Source organism: Colobus angolensis, unplaced genomic scaffold, assembly GCF_000951035.1.
Source record: "Colobus angolensis palliatus isolate OR3802 unplaced genomic scaffold, Cang.pa_1.0 Scaffold463, whole genome shotgun sequence".
NCBI lineage: Eukaryota > Metazoa > Chordata > Mammalia > Primates > Cercopithecidae > Colobus > Colobus angolensis.
In genome coordinates this window covers 898,278-920,200 of record NW_012118077.1, presented here as the reverse complement: position 1 = coordinate 920,200, position 21,923 = coordinate 898,278, and the positions used below count along the sequence as shown (strand labels likewise).

The 21,923-nt window shown below is 37.3% G+C and overlaps 1 protein-coding gene across 1 annotated transcript in view; it reads left to right on the top strand.

Moving 5' to 3' along the window:
* The first annotated feature begins 21,730 nt into the window (after positions 1 to 21,730).
* The window catches only part of MBNL3 (muscleblind-like splicing regulator 3), a 111,821-nt gene continuing 111,628 nt past the window's right edge, over positions 21,731 to 21,923 (top strand). The window contains exon 1 of the mRNA XM_011958255.1: positions 21,731 to 21,885. The gene's annotated coding sequence lies outside the window, so the exon portion shown is untranslated. The remainder of the gene's footprint in view (positions 21,886 to 21,923) is intronic.

The following is a 21,923-nucleotide window of genomic DNA, read 5'->3' as shown; positions in this document are numbered from 1 at the left end:
AACCCCTCTTCATCTTTCTCCCCACTCTAGTCTCTGGTGAGCACCATTCTGTTCTCCATGTCTATGAGATCAACTTTTTTAGCTTCCACATATGAGGGAGAACATGCGATATTTGTCTGTCTGCATCTGGCTTATTTCAGTCATATATTCTCCAGACTCATCTGTGTCTTGCAAATGATGGATTTTATTATTTTTATGGCTGAATATTGTTCCATTGTGTATATATACCACGTTTTTAAAAATCCCTTTATCCATTGATGGACACTCAGGTTGGTTTCATATCTTGGTTATTGTGTATAGTACTGTGATAAACATGGGAGTGCAGATATATTCAATATACCAATTGTCTTTCTTTTGGATATATACCCAGCAGTGCGATTGCTGAATCATACGGTAGTTCTACCTTTAGTTTTTTTAGGAATCTCCATACTGTTTTTCATAAAGGTCATGCTAATTTACATGTCCACCAACAGCGTATGAGAGTATCTCTTTCTCAACATCCTCGCCAGTATCTGCTATTTTTTGTCTTTTTGATAATAGCCATTTTAACTGAAGTGGGATGCTATCTCGTTGTGGTATTGATTTGCATTTCCCTGATGATTAGTGGTGTTGAGCATTTTTTTCATATACCTGTTGACCTTTTCTATTTCTTCTTTTGAGAAATGTCTGCTCACATCATTTGCTCATTTTTAAATTGGATTATTTGTTCTTTTTGCTGTTGAATTGCTTGAGTTCCTTATATATTGTGGTTATTAATCCCTTGTTAGATAGTCTGAAAATAATTTTTTTCACATTCTGTGGGTTGTCTCTTCAATTTGTTGTTTCTATGGCTGTGCAAAAGTGTTTTAGCTTGATGTGATCCCATTTGTCCATTTTTGTTTTTGTTGCCTGTGCTTTTGAAATCTTACACCCAAAATCTTTGCCTACACCAATGTCCTGAAAAATTGTCCAATGTTTTCTTTTAGTAGTTTCATAGTTTCAGGTCTTACATTGGTCTTTAATCCACTTTGATTTGATTTTTATATATGGTAAGAGATAGGAATCTAGTTTCATTCTTCTATGTATGGATATCTAGTTTTTCCAGCACCATTTATTGAAGACAGTCCTTTCTCCAATGTGTGTTCTTGGTGCCCTTGTCAAAAATGAGTTGGCTGTAAATGAGTGGATTTATTTCTGGGTTCTCTATTATGTTCCATTGGTATGTGTGTCTGTTTTTATGTATCATGCTGTTTTTGTTATTATGGCTTTTTCTTTTTAGGCACTCAATGAATATTCTTTTTATTAATATTAACAATAATGTGGATGCTTTGTTCATTAAATATCTATTATTTATGTGCCGGGGACTGTGTTGGCTTCTACATAAATTGCTGGGATTCCACACATATCTTTTCATGTCTAGAAGTCATGGAAAACTCCTTTACAAATAACTACTTAATTAGGGCTTACTACTTAATTAGGGCTTTGTGAATGAATGTGGATTACTGCTCTCATTTAATAGAGAGCAAAGACTTGCTCTGTGCCTGGGACAGGTCTTGTACAGATGAGGATGCCAGGGAAGAATCAAATAGTGGCCCTAATTTGGTGATAGTTTCCATTTCCTTCTTCCCTCAATAAAACTCAGTTTATTGAGTTTTCCCTGCTTTTTTGATACTTCATCTGTTGGCACTGTCAGAGAATATCTGGTATCTCAGAACTATAAGCATCATATGTACCCCTCATGTATATAAAACTCTTATGTACTCAAGACAATTAAAAATTTTAAAAATCCTTAGCATTCTCCCTCTCTCTGAATCATATTAACTTTGAGACTAATAGTAGGTTTTCTTTTTTTTTTTTTTACTTTTAATTTTGTGGGTACATAGTAGGTGTATATATTTATGGGATAAATGAGATGTTTTGATACAGTCATGCAATGTGACATAATCACATCATGGAGAGTGGGGTATCCATCCCCCTAAGCATTTATCCCTTGTGTTACAAACAATCCAATTACACTGTTTAGTTATTTTGAAATGTAAAATTAAGTTATTATTGACTGAAGTCACCCTGTTGTGCTATCAAAATATAGCTTCAATGTATATTTTAAAACAAGACAGTATGATACATCCGACTTTGTTCTTTTTGTTCAGAATTGCTTTGACTATATGGGGTCTTTTGTGATTCCTAGGTATTTTGTTGTAGCTCTTGTAAGTAGGATTGCTTTCTCTATTTCTTCTTTCAGATTGCTCACTCATGGCACATAGAAATGCTACTGATTTTTGTATGTTTATTTGGTATGAGATTGGTATTAATTATTCCTTAAACATGGGAGATTTCACCAGTGAAGCCATTTGGGGCTAGGCTTCTCTTTGTGGTATGTTTTATTACTAATTTGATTTATTTACTTGATATAATAAAGTGTATTCGTATTCTCTATTTTATCTTGAGTCAGTTTCTGTAGTTTGTGTCTTTTATGTATTTTTCTATTTCTTCTATGTTATGTAAATTGTTGGCATACAATTTTTCATTGTATCCCCCTATAATCCTTTTTATTTCTTTAAGGTTAGTAGTAATATCCTGCTTTTAATGCTGATTTCAGTAATATGAGTCTTCTTTTTTTCTTCTTGGACAGTCTAGCTAAAGGTCTGTCAATTTTCTTTGTAATTGCAAAGAACCAATTTTTGGTTTTGTTGGTTTTTGGTATTATTTTCCTATTCTCCATTGTATTAATTTCTGCTCTAATTTTTAATATATTATTCCATCTGTGTGCTTTGGGTTTAGTTTGCTCTTCCTTTTTAGTTTCTTAATTCGAAAGGTTAGGTTACTTACTTTAGGTCTCTGTTTTTAAAAATAAAAATGTTCCTGCTACAAATTTCCCTCTAAGCTAAGCTTTTGCTGCATTCTATAACTTTTTGTTTGTTGTACTTTCATTTACATTCATCTCAGGATACTTTTTCTTATGATTTCTTCATTAACTCATTATTTATTTAATAGTATGCTGTTTAATTTTTCATATGTGTAATTTTCCCAAATTTCCTTCTGTTATTGATTTCTATGTTCATTCCATCGTGGTCAGAGAACATATTCATATGATTTCTACCATTTTTAATTTCTCGAGTCTTGTTTTATATTTTAGTATATGGTCTGTCCTGGAGAATGTTCCATGTGAGCTCAAGAAGGATATTCCATGTATCAGGTTGGTGCAAAAGTGATTTTGCTGTTGTTGAGTGGCATGTTCTGTAGATGTCTTTTAAGTCTAGCTTGTTTACAGTGCTGTTAAAGTCTTCTATTTCATTGTTGACTATCCATTATTGTTGTGTTGATCCAACTTAGTTATTCTATCCATTATGCCAGTGGGGTATTGAAAGCTCCTGCTGTTACTATTGAACTGCCCATTTCTCCCTTTAATTCCCTCAGTTTTGTTTTATGCATTTTTTGGCTCTATTGTTAGGTGCACATATGTTTATAATTATCATATCTTCTTGAGGGATTGATCCATTTATCATTATGAAATGTCCCTTTTTTTCTTAGGAGCAATTTTTTTTCTTAAAAGCTATTTTGTCTGGTATTAGTGTAGTCATTTCAGCTCTTGTTTTGTTATCATTTGTGTGGTATATCTTTTTCCGAACTCTGAAAATTATCCAAAGTTTTGTAGCAGTCCAGAGCTCTAAAAAAGTTAATCCTGAGAAATATTGTCAGTTTTTAAAATTGATTTTAAGAATAAATTTCAGAGGTCTACACTCTGCAATTTTTACTGATTTCATTGTTTGACTGATTCTTTTAGGACATTTAAGAGTTTTCCTAAGTATCTGGTTTTGAGAGACTTTTGTTATTGAGTTTTGACATAATTGCATTGTGATGAGAACATACTCAATCTGAATAACTTTATTTTGTTAATTGATGGAAGTTTTTCTTTTAACTTGGAATTTTAGAGTTAGAATAAACTATAATTAACTGAAGTTTAAATAAATGGCCTTTTAAATTTCATTCCTTGCTGAAAATATTTCACATACATATGAAATATATAAATATATATAAATATTTCATATGCATATATATAAATCAACTTTCATGGCCCACTCAGGACATAGACACTAATGGATGCAAGAGAACATTTCTGTACCAGTTAAGGATTTTGCAATGTTTAAGGGCCATCATTCAAATACAGGCTTTGGTGTCAAACTCATCTGGATTCAAATACCAATCCTATTACCACCATGTGACCTTGGACAAGTTACTTAACTTCATGTCCTTGGACAATTTAACATCACTAGTCTTCCATTTTGTCATCTATAGAATTAAAATATATTACAACTTTTACATGATTGTTGTCAGGATTAAACAAAATGACCGATATCTAGAATGGCTGGAATGGAAGACATGTGAAGGAATAGGGTGTAAAATGTTAGCTGGGGCCAGATCAAAAAGAGCTGGGCATGTGGAAAGTGCCTCATAAATCTTTATTCTTTTCCCTATTTCTTTATATAGCTATCACAGGACAAGTGCAGAAAACTGGGCTTATTGGGAAACAAAGACACTCTCCCCTCCAGAAGATTTGGTAGTGTTTGCTAACCAAATTGGCTGACTTTCACTTGCATTTTTTTTTTTTTGGTTTTGTTTGTTTGTTTGTTTGTTTGTTTTTAGTAGAAATGGGGTTTTGGCCAGGCTGATCTCAAACTCCTGACCTCAAACGATCCGCCCACCATGCCTCCCAAAGTGCTGGGATAACAGGCGTGAGCTACCGTGCCCAGCCACTTTATTGTTATTTTCTTCTCTCTGAAGGGTAATGACAACAACATTCCAGTAAAGTGAGACTTCTAGTTGGTTGAGTTCCAATTAATTGAGGTTTTATCTATTATCAATAACTGGGAGTTGTCTTTAAATAGAGAAAAAAACCTTGTGATCCTCTGAGTATGTAATTTTGAATGGAAAAGTGTTAAGACTAATCACTTACTCAAGTGTCTGTGAGAAATTCTGTATTTGGCTTTTTATTTTGAGGGTCTAGAGTGGCATCAAGTATTACATTTCTAAGAAGAAATCCATCTAGTAAAATTTTGTTCAAGTGAACTCAAATTAAGTTTCTCAATTAATTCATTTAGCTTTCCTTTAATAAGTGTGTTTTGTGTTGAAATACCGATATAAAAAGAATAACAAGTATTAAGTCAATTGAGAGTAATTAGCAAAATGGTTCTTCCTTTGTTGGGTTTAAATGTGGTCCGATCTTTGAGGGTTTAACCTTTTCTAATAGGATCTTTTGGTATTAAGATAGGGAAAAGCGAATCATTAGTAAAATTCAAGCCACCACATTCTGCTTTTAAATCTGTGTTCACCTTTCTACTCTTGTAATCTAAGCTCAACTGCTCATTCCTTTTATCTCTATCCTCTTCAAATCTTCTTCGTGTTTTCCTTATGGATTAAAAGATGGGAATTTAAAGCGCTAGTTTTATGTAGTGTGTAGATGTGTACAAATGCCTATATTTGTTTACGTACATACACATACACCTTATTCTTGAATGTGCACCTCGGGGTCTACAAAAGATATCCACATATCTTGATTGTTTATCACAAAAGCCTTTTGAATTCAGAGTTTTTGATCCCCATTGTTAGAAATGGGGAAGCCTAGATTTTTTAATCCACTTTAAACTGAAATTTTTTCCCCCATACACACAATATTTAAATAACATTTCGTATTTTAAATATAAATTAGTGCTGTCCATTTTAGGGCTATACACTTACTTCAGCTTGGTTAATGACGCTCCTCTTTGGAAACTATCTTCTGAGCCCATTCTTATGACTCTCAGTGGTGCAAAAGTTTGGTCTTCTGAGAGTGGGTTTAATTTTTGGAAAGGACACCTTCTCTGGAAGCAAAGTCTAATGTAGTGCGGGGGCGGCGTTGGATCAAACTGAGCAATGCTGTTTTTGTTCACTGACTAGGTGTGGATCTGAAGAAATGACTGTGCTTTTCTTTTACAACTCAGATACTGGCTCTAAGGACATTTCCCCAAGAGGAGTTCCAAAATGAGAAGTACTGGCAGTGAAAAGGCTACTTTTGAAAGACAAAGGTCACTTGGATGTTTCAAGTGCTGAGAGTTTCCTTCAAAGTGGTCTCATTGCATTTTAGGCAGGCGGTGGTCATTACACAGTAGATCAGCTTGTTCCCTGATGATTTAAGTATAACTTCACTTTCACTGACCTCACCTTCTGTAAAACAAAGCCTTGAAGCACTTAGCCGGAGTCACTTATTTTAAAAACCCTAGGCCTCGCTTAAATCACACTTGTTCCCTTCAGGCCCTCTGTAGGCATCACCCTAGAATCAAAGTGAAGAATGATTTGGATGTCCTGTTGATGTAGGAAACATCTTAGTGAAGAGAATTACCTCTGTTGATTGGATTGAGGAATCCTAAAAGCTAGATAACTTATTCCAAATCTTTCAAATGTAAAGAACTTGGATGCATGTGGGTTTTACTCCTCTGAAAGGAACTGTGACTCAGGTTAGGACTGAGAAACAAATGTAATCAGTGGCATTCAACATCCTTTTAATTCTGGGAGGTCACAATGTTAAAGGGACTTAAGGCAAGGATCCCATAACCAAAGCATGCTGAGAAATACATAATAGGATTCAGGAGAAATCATCCTCAGGAATATTGAGAAATAATCACAGTTCTGTGGTGCCTTTCTTCTTTGCTACTGAAATGCAGCCAACTCTTGGTGGCAGAGCACTCAGCCTACTTCCACACAGCACACTGCATAGCTCAAGTGGAAAGAAGAGTAGGAAAACTTTCAATGCCTTCCCAATGTTTAACCAAATTTTTATACTCCTGTGAAAAAACTCTGATGCTTCTCATTGTAATGCTTTGTCTGGAAAGAGTAAGTATCTGGTAATTGACCTTGGTTAGGGTTCTTGGAAGCTACAAACACAGGGCTGCCAGTTTTGAATTTTTCCATTGCATTGTGCAATGGCACAGTTAGGGGGTTCTGTCCTTGGACCATTATGCAGTAAAGGAGTACACAAATAATTCTTTAAGAATGTTCACTTGTGAATAGAGTTTGCTGCTGTGGCATATGCTTCCTTTAGAGACAAGGAGCACTGGCAGAGGGATGGTGCTGGCTGCAGAGGGCCGCCCTTAATGCATATTTTGACTTTTGATTTTTACAGCCAAGGCTGGACTGTTCCTTTTGGACTTTGATCTAAGCCTTAGTCATTTATTACACATTGTTATGAACCATCAGTTTAAATTACACTGCCTTTCTTTATACTCTCCTCCTTGGTCTGCCTTCCTAGGTCCATTAGAAACATTGTTTCATAGAAGCACTATTGAGAGAAAACAACAGTGCTTCCATATTTCCATATTTCCCTTCTTATGTGCCCCTTCTCTCTCTCTCTCTTTCTCTCTCTCATTCTCCTTCCCCTTTCCTATTTAGTGAAGCACCTGCATTATTTGTATGTGACCGTTGGCCCTTTTATATTTCACAGAATAGCAGAAAGAAAAAACAATGACAATTTTGAAAAATGTACTACTTAAGTACACTCCATTTTTTAAAGTTGTTTTTTTCTCTGACCTATGTAAAATGTAAAGGTCTAAGCAGTATTATAGTCACACTCCCATTTAACTGTCACTCAAGCAATCAGAACCTTCAGACAACTGGCAGAAGTTGCAACTGCATGTACAATCTGGGGAATCCTACACTGACCAGAAGACCTGCACTCCAAAGCTGGCTGCCTAAGTCTTCAGACACATGGGGAAAGATGCTGAGGTTGCCTAGCAGTACTTCACATATGCTAATTGCAGTCATCAATGATTGTGGAAAGAGGGGACTCTGTGGCTAAGATTGGCTGGTCATAGCATATAATCAGTTTGAGTGCATCTGGGGAAAATGATGCAGGCTTGTATAAAAAGGGTTGTATTTACCAAGGAAATACTGTATCATATATAAGCTGTTTTAAATGAGCTGAAAAGAATTATTTTTATAATAAACAGTGACACAGTCTGGTGGAGAAATGCAAATGTCAATTTTTTTTCTTCGCCTTAGAAAAGAGGAAAATAGGTCTCATCATAGGATGAAGAAGACAAAGATGAGTAAAAATTGGGGGAGGGAGTGTACCAAATACAAGACACTTAAAGCACTCATCTATAATTTCTCCAGTTCTTCTGAATCATTCTGCTATCTATGCCTGAAACGATACAAACTGTGGTTTGAACTGGGGTGGAAAAGTACTGCCCCAGCCTGTAGTTTAGAGGTCTCAGACTATATCTAGTTCAACTCATTTCACTCATGTATTCATTTATGCCTTCCTTCTTTCATTTATTCATTAAACATGTTTGAGGGCTCACTGCATTCGAGGTGATAGTAATACAAATATAAGTAAGATATAGTCCATGCTCTGAAAGAGTTCAAGGCCTATTGGGATAGTACATTAGCAGACAGAGTGGAAAGTGGAGAGGCTAAGTTGTGTCCATCACGTAGTGGGAGCTCAAAGGGGAGGATGATCTCTTTTGCCAAAGTAAGTTTAAAAAAAAATCATAATAGGCCGGGCGCGGTGGCTCAAGCCTGTAATCCCAGCACTTTGGGAGGCCGAGACGGGCGGATCACGAGGTCAGGAGATCGAGACCAACCTGGCTAATACGGTGAAATCCCGTCTCTACTAAAAATTACAAAAAACTAGCCGGGCGAGGTGGCGGGCGCCTGTAGTCCCAGCTACTCGGGAGGCTGAGGCAGGAGAATGGCGTAAACCCGGGAGGCAGAGCTTGCAGTGAGCTGAGAGCCGGCCACTGCACTCCAGCCTGGGCGACAGAGCGAGACTCCGTCTCAAAAAAAAAAAAAAAAAAAAAAAAAAAAAATTCATAATAGGGCCAGGCACGGTGACTCACGCCTGTAATCCCAGCACTTTGGGAGGCTAGGGCAGGTGGATCACTTGAGGTTAGGATTTCGAGAACAGCCTGGCCAACATGGTGAATCCCCCATCTCTACTAAAAATACAAAAATCAGCCGGGTGTGGTGGCACACACCTGTAGTCCCAGCTACTTGGAAGGCTGATGTAGGAGAATCACTTGAACCCAGAGGCAGAGGTTGCAGTGAGCCGAGATTGTGCCACTGCATTCCAGCCTGGGTCACAAAGTGAGACCCCGTCTTAAAAAAAAAAATCATAAAAATTCACAGACCAGCTAACACCATTACTGATGAAGAAAATGAGGCCTGCAGAGGGAAAGTGAGCTGCCTAAGGTCTGGGTGGGAGGCAGAATTCGATACCACCTTGCCATTGCTATAAAGGCCTTTGGTATCACACCTTAGTACAGTAATAACAGGCCAGTCTTGCCCCCATAAATAGCAAAGGAAACCTGAACCATTTACTTAAAAAATTCCACAGAAACAAAATTACATTCTCCTATGGGACATGAGAGGTTAGAGAGAATGATTAGAAAGACTTAGTGTTCCCTCCCTTTCCCTCCTCCTCAGGCTTATTCTGCTCAGCCAGAACCACCCAAGACAGCCTGCACTTTGGGTCCTCATGAGCCTTTTTCCTAGTGGGTTGTCACTAGGGCTGATGGTTTGTCTGCAAAAGTGACGTCCTGGGGTTGGTAAAGGGCTGTATTTGTAATCATCTGTAACTAAGAGGTTAGATCAGTTAGCACATGTGTTATCCTCATTCAGGAGTGACGGGAAGTCCACGCTGCTGGGGCAGCCTCGCCCCAGTGAGCAGTTTTATTACATAAAGAAAGAAGAATCTCTCCTTCTCCCCCATTAATCTGAATCTCATTTTCTAATGAGTCCACCTTCTGGAAATGTTACTGGAGTTACTTACATGATCAACTTCAAGGGACTTCTTTATTAAGTCATAATCAGAGGGTTTTATTTGATAAGATTTGAACATGAAGAAAAACAGCAACAACAGACCAAGTCTGGCAATCTGTCTTTATTATTATTTGTTAACAGTAAAGACAAGGGTAAGGAATTATGATCTCACCTCTTTCCTTGATCATTTTAAGCATATTTGTGATAGAGGCCTATAACCCTTTTTGAGTTAAGATGTGTATATCAGAGGGAGTAAGATGATGGATGAGTTATCTAAGAATATGCAATAAATTGGCAATGCTAGAGGCAATGATACTGACTCTCAAGCTAGGATTTAACTTCTTTTGGGTCACATTACAATCAGAAAGTAAATGTGTGCTGTGTGTAAAATATGCGAAGGAATATTGTACCACAAAATTTTTACATACTGTCATTTAAATGGGAATGTTAGCTACACAAAATGAAAGATTATAATAATGTTAATAGATTTTTTCTTCTTAGGCTTTATTCATTTATTTGGAAAACATATAGGGTTACACTGTTCTAAAACTTATAAAAGTTCTAAATTCACTCATCTTCATAACTACCTTTGAGGTAGATACCATTATTATCCCCAATGTACATACAGATGTTAAACTGGCTCATTTTAAATTTTAATTTGTTAATAAAGGGAAGAAGCAGTTACACATTTACCTCCCATTATTATTCAAATCGAGTAGACCCGTTTTTTTTCTTCAAAAGAAAATGGTTAAGGCAAATTGCCAATTTCCATTTTTTCAGAGAAATCAATATTTATGGTATGCCCGTTATCCTGCCTTACCCTCAACCTCACCCTTCCCTTCATCAATGAAAATGTACTATTATTGGCTTTTGGAAGAACACAGTAACTACTGTATAATTACACGCTATCTCTCAGGAGCGAAGCAGACTTGGGGTCTGAATGTTATTTACAGCCCCATGTTTTCCTTCCCAAGACTTCTGCTGTCTTCTAGCTAATTTTAGCTGTGTGAAGGAGGAAGACTGATGGATCCAATTGCCAAAGCAGACAGAGTGTGGACATGCAGTGCCAGGTTCATGCCGTAACTGGTGATCACACCTCAGTAGAACCTTGCAACAGTTCTTGTAATCCCAGCTGGGCCTCCCCTGAGCAGAGACAGCAATTATGTGTAGTGGCTTTCAGATGTAAACAAATGTTCATGGGGAACTGACTGATAATCAGCCAAGTCATTTCATTTATGGCTTGCATCAAATTGGAATGAAAGGCTCTGATCAGGGAAATCGAGCTTATTCATTTACTATCTCAGCAAGTGTTTTTAGAATGTATGTACATTTCTTTCCCTTTAGAGATATGACTGTTCAGTATATTTAAGGCTTTGAAAGCACTTTAGAAATAGAGTGTATCTTAAAACTAACTCTACATCTCCTTTTGTACTTAGCTCCAGTATACCAAGTACATTTGGCCATTTTCCATTACTGTTATTTATTATGACTCAGTGCCATATGCCTGGGAAGGGATAACATAGAAAATTATGTTTTTACGGGAACATTGGTGGTGCCATGTTGTTTCTCTGTTTCTCAGTCTCTGTCTCTGTTTCTCTCTCACACTTGTACTAACTGTGCTTCAGCAAATGCTTTAAAATGATGATAGCTGAGAGAATGGTTTAAAAAATACAAAAACCATACTAAAACTTTATATAGAATGAGTTAAAAACCAGAATGTCTATTTCTTTCAGCCATTGGTTAGGTATGAAACAAAAACTGTTAAAATGCATGGGCAGATGTGGAAAATGTGAGTACATAAGACCAAATGATTCCGGACCTCTATGGCCTGCCATATACATTTCTTTCTCGTAGTTCTTGGAATCAGTCCTGCCTTGCTATTTTCTTGAATACAATATGCTGCCTCTCTGCTCAGATCTCCTACCCTTGCTTCTGCAGTGCCCATGACTATGCTCCAGCCATTTAGCAAGTACTCAAAACTTTAAGACCACTCAGTGTTTGAACTCAGTACACAGAGAAAATGCTAGGTACTTTGGAAGGTGAAAATAAACAAGTGAACTCCTCAAAAAGAGGTGCATGAACTAGTTTGAAAAACAAGATAATGTGCAGGAAGAATTCAGATCATTAGGCAAGCAGTCTGAAACTGGATATGAAGCAGGGAATCAAAGTAGGCTTGGACTGGGTAAGTTTCCTGGGGGATACGGGACTTCAAGGAGTCCTTGAAGAGAAGTCAAACTTGAGGTTTATGGAGGAGGTAGGAATTGTGCTAGTACTGAAGCATTTGGACCTGGGCTCAAGTCCTGCCTACTTCTCATAATGACTGTATAACATTGGGAATATTATTTTATTTACCACACACTTATATAACTGTTTTATATATATATATATACATATATACGTATATACGTATATATATACGTATATATATATATATAGAACAGTGCTTACAAAGCACTGTTCTAAGTGCTTTGTAAATAGTAACTCACTTAAACTTTATAATAATTCTATGAAGCAGGTACTATTATTATCCTCATTTTCCTCTAAGAGGAAACTAAGGAACAGAGTGGTTAACTAACTTGCCCAGGGTCACACAGCTAATAAGTGACAGAGCAGGGGCCAAACCCAGGCAGCTAAGTCTACACTAAGCTACTATACTATGCTGCAAATTTCACAGCTTTTCTATTAGTTTTCCATTTATTGAACAAATAGAGGCAAGAATTCATTTGGGTCCTGTTGCGAAGAATATATGTGATAAGGTCAGTGAAAGTGCCTGGTACAAAGAAGGCACTGGATAAAAAAGCTGTTTTCTCTCTCTCTCTTTTTTTTTTTTCATTTCCTTTCTCTTGAAAACTCAGCTTTCTCCTGGTTCTTAGAATCAGTCCTGCCTTGCTATTTTCTTGAGTACTGTATGCTGCCTCTCTACTCAGATCTCCTATCCTTGATTCTGCAGTGCCCATGACTATGCTCCAGCCATTTTGTGAGTACTTTGTTTTTTTTTTTTTCCTTTTATTTTGTTAATTGACTTATAACAATTGTAACTATTTCTGGGATACATAGTGATGCTTCAATACACATATTGTACAGGATCGGATGAGGGTAATTAGCATATTCATCATCTTGAACATTTATCATTTATTTGTGTTGGGGACATTCAGTATCCTCCTTCTAGTTATTTGTGAGTGATTTCTTAGTATGTGTTAAGTTCCCAGCCACAGGTGCCTACCTCACCCTATGTAGCAGGCCAATCTCTAAATTATAGCCCCTTCTAGTCAGTAGTTACTGAGCCGGACCTAGCTGTGTTCCACACAGGACATCCCTGTCCTGTCTTGGGGAGGGATGGGGAGGCATCTGTCTTCTGTAGGCACTTATTCACTCAATAGGTACTTAATACATATCTGTTTATTGTGTGTCTGGCCCTGTGCTAGGTGGTGTATGATACACATGAAAATAGGGAAATGAAAAACAATACAGGACAAAGGGAGTAGGGAAGACAGTAGGGCTGAGGAAGCTCTATGCTCCATCCAGGAGACCGTGCAGCTCCTGGCTTTGCCCAGCTTTAGTCCTCAGAAGCCCTTAGGCTGCCTCCCCATGCTCTTTCCCTCTTCTTTCCCTCCCAGCATCATTTAGCCATCCTTCATCTGCTGGCTTCAGGGTCCAACTCCCAGAAGCTAAGTAATCTGATAAAAGTAATCTCTGCTAAAGTGTTCATCCAGCTAACAGGTTGATGTGTTATTCTTCCCGGGTAATTTGTTCATTTTGAGAGGGGTTTTTTGAAGACATTAAGGCATGATGGCAGGAAATTTTAGGTCTCATTGCAGCCTGGAGAGGAAGAGAGTGCCCCCACATGACCCAGGCTTTCAGGATTAGCCTCAGTCTGGTTTCTATGGCCGTTTGCAAAATCTTCCTGGTGCCAAAGGCACTTCACTGTCTTATGAATTTTATTATGCCTCAACCAAGTTTGGATCAAAGAGAAAATGCATGATCCTCCTGCTTTTTTTTGGAATGCGTTTTCTTGGACCCATGAAGAAAATTCTCCTGATCGCAAGAGAAGCGGAGGAATGGGCTATTTGTACCTGGATAAAAATAGGCAGTACTCATGATCTGGTAGGCAGCATTCCAAGTGCTTAACATATATTAAAAGTGCATAACATTTAATTCCCACTGCAAACCCCATGAAGTAAATACTATCATTATCTCACTTTTTGAACAAAGAACTGAGGCACAGAGAGGGTAAGTAAGTTGTTCAAGGTCACACCGCTACCAAGTGAACACATGAAGTGTGGCTCCAGGATCTACACCCTAATCACTATCCTATCTCTGTCAGTATCTCAGGTTCGAGTCTCCTTTTCCTTCATAGAATTAGCAGATATATCAGACACAACAATTGGCTCATAGAGAGTCATCATTAAGGCACACACTCTAATCCCATAGCTGGGGTATTGCAGCCATGCCCGTGTTTGGCAGAGCAGAAACGGGCCACTGACCTGGCACTCTGACCTTGCTCATAGGAGCTTAAGCTACTCTGAGGTTGATATCACCCTCTTCCCTTCTATGCTGCACAAGGTTGACAAGGGACTGCCTCTCAAGCCCTCCTTCTCCCACTCCATTCTATCCCAAAAAAGGAAGGAATGCTCAGCCCTGGGGGTTGCTCTGTAGGTTTGACAAAGAACAGCTGAAGTGTGACTAATCCTATTTTCTAAAAGTAAAAGGATGATTCTCCAAACTAACCCCCTAGTATGACTAGAGGTAAGCCAATCTCTTCTCAAGCTAACGTGCACGCTATGCCTCCAAATCTGCAATACCTTCCACATTCTCTCACTAATGGAGCACTTACTGTGTGTCAGGTACTGTGTTAAATGCTTTCAAAACCTTACCATATATTAATCCTACAATATATACTTCAAAAAGACACTAGTATTATCTTCATTTTCTTTGTGAGGAAGCTGAGAGAGAACAACTTGCCCAAGGTCACTGTACTACCAATAGCTATTTTTAAGCTTCTTGACCATTCTCTGCATTTGTGCATTGCCATTCAGTTTCATCTCAGGTTCCATGATTAAAGGCACCCATTCATACTGATACTTCGTTCACAGTATCTTGAATGCCAAATACGAGATCATAATTATTGCATCAACATGTCTCATGAGAGTTAAAAGCATGTTTTAGCATAAATAAGAGGTAGATAGTTGAAAACACAAAAATTGGCATAGCAGGGTTTCCTGTACATACACATGTAAATCTTTCATCTTTATGTTCACTGTTCTTCCTGTGATGATAAATCTAATGGAATTATGATATGTAGTATTTTCCACTTGACATAGTTTAGGGCCTTGAAGAAGCTTTTGATTTGGCCTTGCCCATGCATAAACAATTAAAAGACAATTCAATTTGAGTGCCCTTTATAACAGAATTTAAAAATAATGAATTCAGTTCACTTTAAAAATGAACAAAAGCAATGTTTTATTCAACAGATAAAACAAATAAAATACATTCCTGTTCCATATTTTAACCATTCCAAGAACAGAAGCAGAAAAAAAAGCTAAGAAGGATAAAAGGGGGAAAAATGTGTAGTATCCAGGGTGATAGAAGAAAAAAAGAAATATAGTTGGAATAGGGAGAAATGAAGAAAGAGACAAACTGCCAGAAAAAATATTCATAGGAGGTAAAATAAAAGAAGTTGAGAGATGCAGAGAAACAGAAAAAGAAATGGCACAAGGTGACATAAATAGAAGTAATTCATTTGAAATAGAGGTCTGATTCTCCCATTGAATTATTTATTTCTCCAATTCAGTAATGTTTTGTTAGACAGAATGCCAAAATAATAAAATAAATAAAACAATATCCCCATTTTATTTTTTTAAAAGCAAATGAATATGACTGGATGCAATCAAAGTGAAAAATATAATTTTGTGTTTTAATCTTTTATTAATATTAGTTTATGCAATTTTCTTGGTTTTTATTACAGAATGAGTATATAGTAAATAGTTTAAGCATTCCACTATTTTTTAATATTTAGGTTATTTTAAGGATTATTTTTGTATTCAAACTAAGGTTGCTTTTTTTCTTCATTTGAATTATTGGTTTAGGATAACTTGCAGGATTGGATTAGGATAACTCCCTGGGTCCAAGACTATGAACATTTTTATAATTCTTGACTCTTTTGGCAATGTTATTAGCAACTTGAATGAGTCTTTTCTTCCAGAGTCTGTATAGCATTGGGTTGTGTAAACTGTTAGTTTGGGCAGTTGAATTAGTATCAAATGATGCCTCCTGCTTTGAACTATATGTATTTCTTTTAGCGTGATGATGTTCTTTGACCATTTGTCCCTTGGGATCTTGGGGACCTTCTAGATTTGTAGTACTTCTGAACACACTTTGGATGATATTAATTTATCTCTGACATTCCTATCACTTCCACCATTTAATCTCAGTTTTGATCCTGATTTTACATTGTTGTATTATGCTGTACTCTCTGACCAGTCTTTGTAATGTTTTCTATTACTTCAAAACTTTAAAAAATCCCCATAGTTGATTTAAATAGTCTAGTCTCATGGTTAGTCTGTTCCTTCTAGTTTTTAAACTTTTCTTTAAATATTTAAGGTTTTAGCTTATGTAGAAAGAATTGTTATATATGGTAAGAGATAAAAGCTTATGTTAATTCCTCTCCATATCCATGACCAGTTATCCCACGTGAATTTATTAAATAATGAGTGTTTTCCCAATTGTTTAATTATGCTTTGTACATCAAACATTCAATTCTTACATTTACTAGGGCTTTTCCTTGGTCTCGAGGTCCCATTTACTGATTTTTTGATTTGCATCAGAATTCTGCTATTTTAACTAGTGTTAGCTTATAATACATTCTAGTATTTGGGAATTGTTTTAGACTTTTGCTTTTCTAGGACAGTCATATACAATTGTTAATGTATCATTTTTGAGATAATGGATATCTTCATTTGAATTGTCTATATTTATAAATCGACCTGTGAAGAAGTGTCATCTTCATACTGTTGATCATTACATTCAGAAACACAGTATGACTTTATATTTATTCAAATTTTTCTTTATTTCTGCCATTAAGGTTTTATATTATTTCTTTTTCTCACAACTCTTCTGTATATTGACTTACTTCCAAATATTTTAATGATTTTGCTTTTTATTTTATTTATTTAGAGACAAGGTCTTGCTCTGTTGCCCAGCCTGAAGTACAGTGTTGCAATCATGGCTCAATGCAGCCTCAAGAACTCTAATAATGTCTAATCTCTTTCAGTTAATTCTGAGGATTTTCTAGGTATACAGCAACATTGTCTAAACATTTTCTATCTTTGATTTTTAGGGTATTGAAAATACTCTGTATGATATTATAATGGTAGATAATGTCATTATACGTTTGTCCAAACTCATAGAATTTTTAACACCAACAGTGAATTCTAATGTAAACTGTTGGTTGAATGATAATTATGTATCAGTGTAGGCTCATCAATTGGATGTTAATAATTGGAGAGGTTGTGCATGTGTTGGGGCCAGGCTATATGAGAAATCTTTTCACCTTTCAATTGGACTGTGGACCTAAAACTGATTTTAAAAAATAGTCTTGATTTAAAAATTCTCCAGTTTCTTCCTTTACAATATTTACTTCTAATCTATTTTTATATCTTATTGCCAAATCAAGGATTCCTCAGAAACACTAGACTTATAAATGATTAAAACACTTATTTTAGTCCACCTTTTTGGAAAATAATGTTTTATCAATAGGTAGGTGGTTAGTTCTTTGTTTTTCGAGTATATATTTTTTATTATGTCAGAGACATAGTTCATTATTCCTGATGTTAACTATAAACAGGAGTTAGATTTTATTAAATGCCTTTTTTGGCATTTACTGGGATAATCATATATTTTTCAATATATTGATAGTTGTTGAAATTATCTTTACATTTCTGGGATAAACAATACTTGATCAAGACAAAGTTATTTTAATACATGTCTCTATTGTATTTGTAGAATTTTTGTTAAAATACCCACATCAATGAGAGGCAGTGTGGCATACTAGATGGAGCAAGTGTTTGAGTTTAAATCCAATTGGACCTCATAGCAGCTTTATGCAGTACTGTGCAGTAGTTAAAACATGAGCCCTGTCATCAGAGAAAAGTAGTGCAGAATCCTAGTTCTGCTACCTAATAACTTTTTTACTTTGGGCAAGCCTCAGTTTTCCTGTTTTTATGGGGACATAAAAATAATTACCTTAAAAGGACTGTTATGAGAATTAAATGAGTCAATTTGTGAAAAATACTTAGTATAGTGCCTAGAGTAGTTCTACATTAAATGATTACTATTAGAATTATTGTATTCCTAAGTGAGACTAGGGCTTGCTTTTCTTTTTTATATCATGCTTCCATTTTTGAATTATTCTTACCTTTTTGTATCATTTTATCTGTATCATTCTTAGCACATTTCCCTTTGAGGGCAATTTTAAGAAATACACTATACTTTTCAATAATCAAGGATAATTTGTATAATATGTTCTTAAAAGGCTTGGAAGAGAATTCACCTTGTAAATCCATCAGGCCCAGGTGCGCTTTGAAGGATTTTTTAAAATATATTTGTCCTGTTTTCTTCTGTATTTATTAGAATATGTCCAAATAATTCTGACAATTTTGTCCATGTGAAAAAAAACACTGAGTTTCAGAAATATTCTTTGCAACCTGAGAATTGTTGATCAATTTGTTATCTATGCTTGCAATTGTTTCTGCATTCAACTAGTTACTAAACTGCCTTATAGTTTCTTCTGTAAGAATACAGTCTATAACATTTTACAGAGGGGTTACCTTGGAAGCCAGCATTTACTTGATTGTTTAAACCTTTTTCCCATTTATTTAGTAGGAACCTTTGTGTTGAACCCCAAAGTCCAAATTACCAACTCTGAATGAAAAAGACTCTTCAAGAATGAATGAATAATCAGTGTCTTTAGCTCCTGAACCACCCTTAAATGGCCAGAGGCTTCTCTATGGAATTACCACAAATACTGCTGTGGGGCTGGAGCCTGTGGAGCCATCGCTAGAACACAGCAGTAGCAAATAATACTATTGTTGATAGGCCAGTGAGAATAATTACACAATTTCAAAACAGAAAAGAGATGTTTGACCTTTTGTCCATAGCACGGCCTTGCCCATATGTCCAATAGTACACGCTGACTGTCTGTTTCAAAGAATAATGAATGAGTTATGTGGCTTAGCAGAGGAGTAAAAGGATAATTCTGATAGAATATGTTGAAAGTTCAAAAACTTCTCAAGACTCTGGTTCACTGATACACGCATGAGTTTAACTTTTCACCTATCCGATATCTTTAAAAACACAGCAACATTTGTTTGGTGGTGGAGTACAAAAATCCTTTTATTAAACCATTACATAACTTTTACAATTCTTTCCTGCATCAAAGTTAATTATATTTATTGGAAGAACATGCTACTTGAGAGGTTACTACATCCTTACCCAGAATCCTAGCCTTAACATTTGTGTAAGTGTCCATCTCAAGCATTAAGACCTAGTTAGAGCAGAGAAAGCATGTCCCCTAGGTTTGCTGAAACATTTGCTTACACACCTGCATTTGACTGGCTAGGCGAAAAGGACGGGACTACCTCTTTCTTCTTCTTCTTTTTCTTCCTTCTTCCTTCTTCTTCTTCAGCCAGGGACTTAATTTTTCAATCCGAGTTGCAAGACACTGACTTTTGAAGATCCATCAGGATAGCTGTTCTCAGATGATCTCAATACGCAATGGGGGAACAGGGATATGTATTCCGAGCCTATAATGCACATACATTATTGTAAGAATTCATCTTGCGTATCAGTCACTACACAACCCTATTTTTCCTGGGTCATGCCACCAATTATGCCTAAAGAGGAGAACAGAAGAGAAAATGTTGGCTAGCTCTAACCACTCTACGAAAATGGAAAAGTAATTCCAAGGTGAGTCCACCCCAGAGAGCAAATGGGCCTTTTTAAAATGCTGAGGGGAGGGACTAGCAATTTCTTAGGGCCTTTGACAACATTCCCCAGTGGCCTAGTGGCATGGAAATTTGCCTAGCTTCATTTGTGGAGGTCATGCCACCCTTGATAAAACAAAGGCAGTTTACCAGGCTAAAATTTGTTTATAAGGTTTATTTCCCCTCCAGTATGGGAAAGAAAACAATAAAGTATCATCTGCAATTTTCACTGGCCAGAAATTAAAAGCAACAGACAATGTTGAAGCTATAGTATCCCAAGAAATAGCAAATTGACCTATTTATGCCTTAAATTTAAAATAAAACAATTATTTCAGCAATTCAGTAAGATTGAGCCAGTTTTTGTGTTATTAGCAAAACCCCGAATGTCCCACAGGAGATGTGGCTTGCAATGGTGGACAGAGGTAAGAGAACGGGTGTTGACCCAAGTTATGTTTAATATAAAGACTCCTTTGTTGACTCGCTGTGATAACAGTTCCTCATTTGTTAGATCATTGGGTATAAAGTTATGTAATTCAGCCATGCCCTTCTCTCTAGCTGAGTGTGGTAGCCAACACTGCCTACTTTTTGCTGTGGTAGATCTTGGACGGCCAAAGTCACTTCCTGTATGTCAGACACATTTGACTTTTACAACAGTTCAGGCAATTCGGCAAATTTGAAGGAAGGTGGGAAGAGGTGGTTAGGAATTAGAGTCTTTTCCCCCTTTTCTCAAATAACTGGAAACTCCTACTCTCTTGACTCATGCTAGGTTTCTACCCAGAATAACAAAGTATCGGACACCATCCCTGCGCATTGTCCCAATGACTTTCACAATACTTGCCAAACACCATCAGGTATTTTCTCAATTATTTGAAGGGTAGTTTGTACCCAGTCTTCTCCTCCCAACCATTACCACCCTACTCTATTATCTTGCACTTAACAAACAGATTGATTTCTTGCCTAAAATTAGCTGGAGAATTCTATTTGGATCAGTCCATCAGAATTAAAAAGTATAATTAGCCTGAGAATTCACTCCACTTTTCAACCTAACTGCTGCTTAAATATCTCCTGCAATGTTTTGCACTTTGTGCAGAGCATGTAGAACTCTGTCTCTGGGTGAAGCAGTTGATTACAGGAAAGCAGCCATGAATTGCTATGAGCTTGTCACTGACGATCCTGCATATGTGTGCGTTATCAACTACAATTGTCTTCGTAAAATTAAATAAAAGCACGCATTTATTATTGTGGGGCTCCAATTACGGGACAGCTGGTGCTCCTATTACACTTGCATTAAATCGAAACTTGTAATTTCCCTGTGCAGATGCACACTTTTTAATCAAGATATAAAACTGCATTTGCTTTGTCCATTTTCCAAAGTATCTGGAACCGTACCTCAGGGTTCCTCTTATCCTGCAAACTCCGTGGAAGAAGGGGAACAGATTGCACTGATCAGCATTTCCCTGCCTGAAATTCTTAGAGGGAAATAAAGGATTGGGGCATTTATGAAAGATAAAACCCCCAAGAAGGCAGCTGGTGAGTATGAATGTATTTATTTAGCCTGTAGTGAGTGGACATATTTATCGACTAAGATCAATTTTGAAAGGACCCATTTCGCCTCTCACCTGTCTGGGAAGTGTCCATGAGCGTCCCGCTGTGAACCACCCTGCCTTTCTCACTGGTACTTCAGTTCCTGAAGCGCCAGAAACTTTGCACCCCCACCCCACCCCCGCCTCTGGGGATGTGTGCCTGCTCCGTTTGTTTTCGCTTTTGTAAAATCTGAGCGTTATGATTTGTCCCCCTTTCCCTTCCTAATGAAATGACAAAGGGTCTGTGTAGCGAGGGCTGGGCCGCTGGGTTTGGGGGCGAGGCGCCACACCCCCTGAGAATAAAGCCCGCGCTGCGCTCTCGGAGAACCAGGCACGAGTGAGCGAACCACACAAAGAATATATTTCGCGACGAAACAGCGCCCTACAGGAAGAAAGTGCCCGCACTCCGAGCGTGAGCCGGAGCGCGACTTTTTGGCGCTCTTTGGGAGCAGCGAGAGGGAGGCGGAGGCCAGAGAGTCCGGGGTGGGCGCGGGAGCCGGGGCGGCCCGTGGCCAAATTCCCGTCTGTCCCACAGCGGCGCGCGGAGCCAGGTGAGGTTGGCGGCAGCATTGGTGACGCGGGGCGCGCC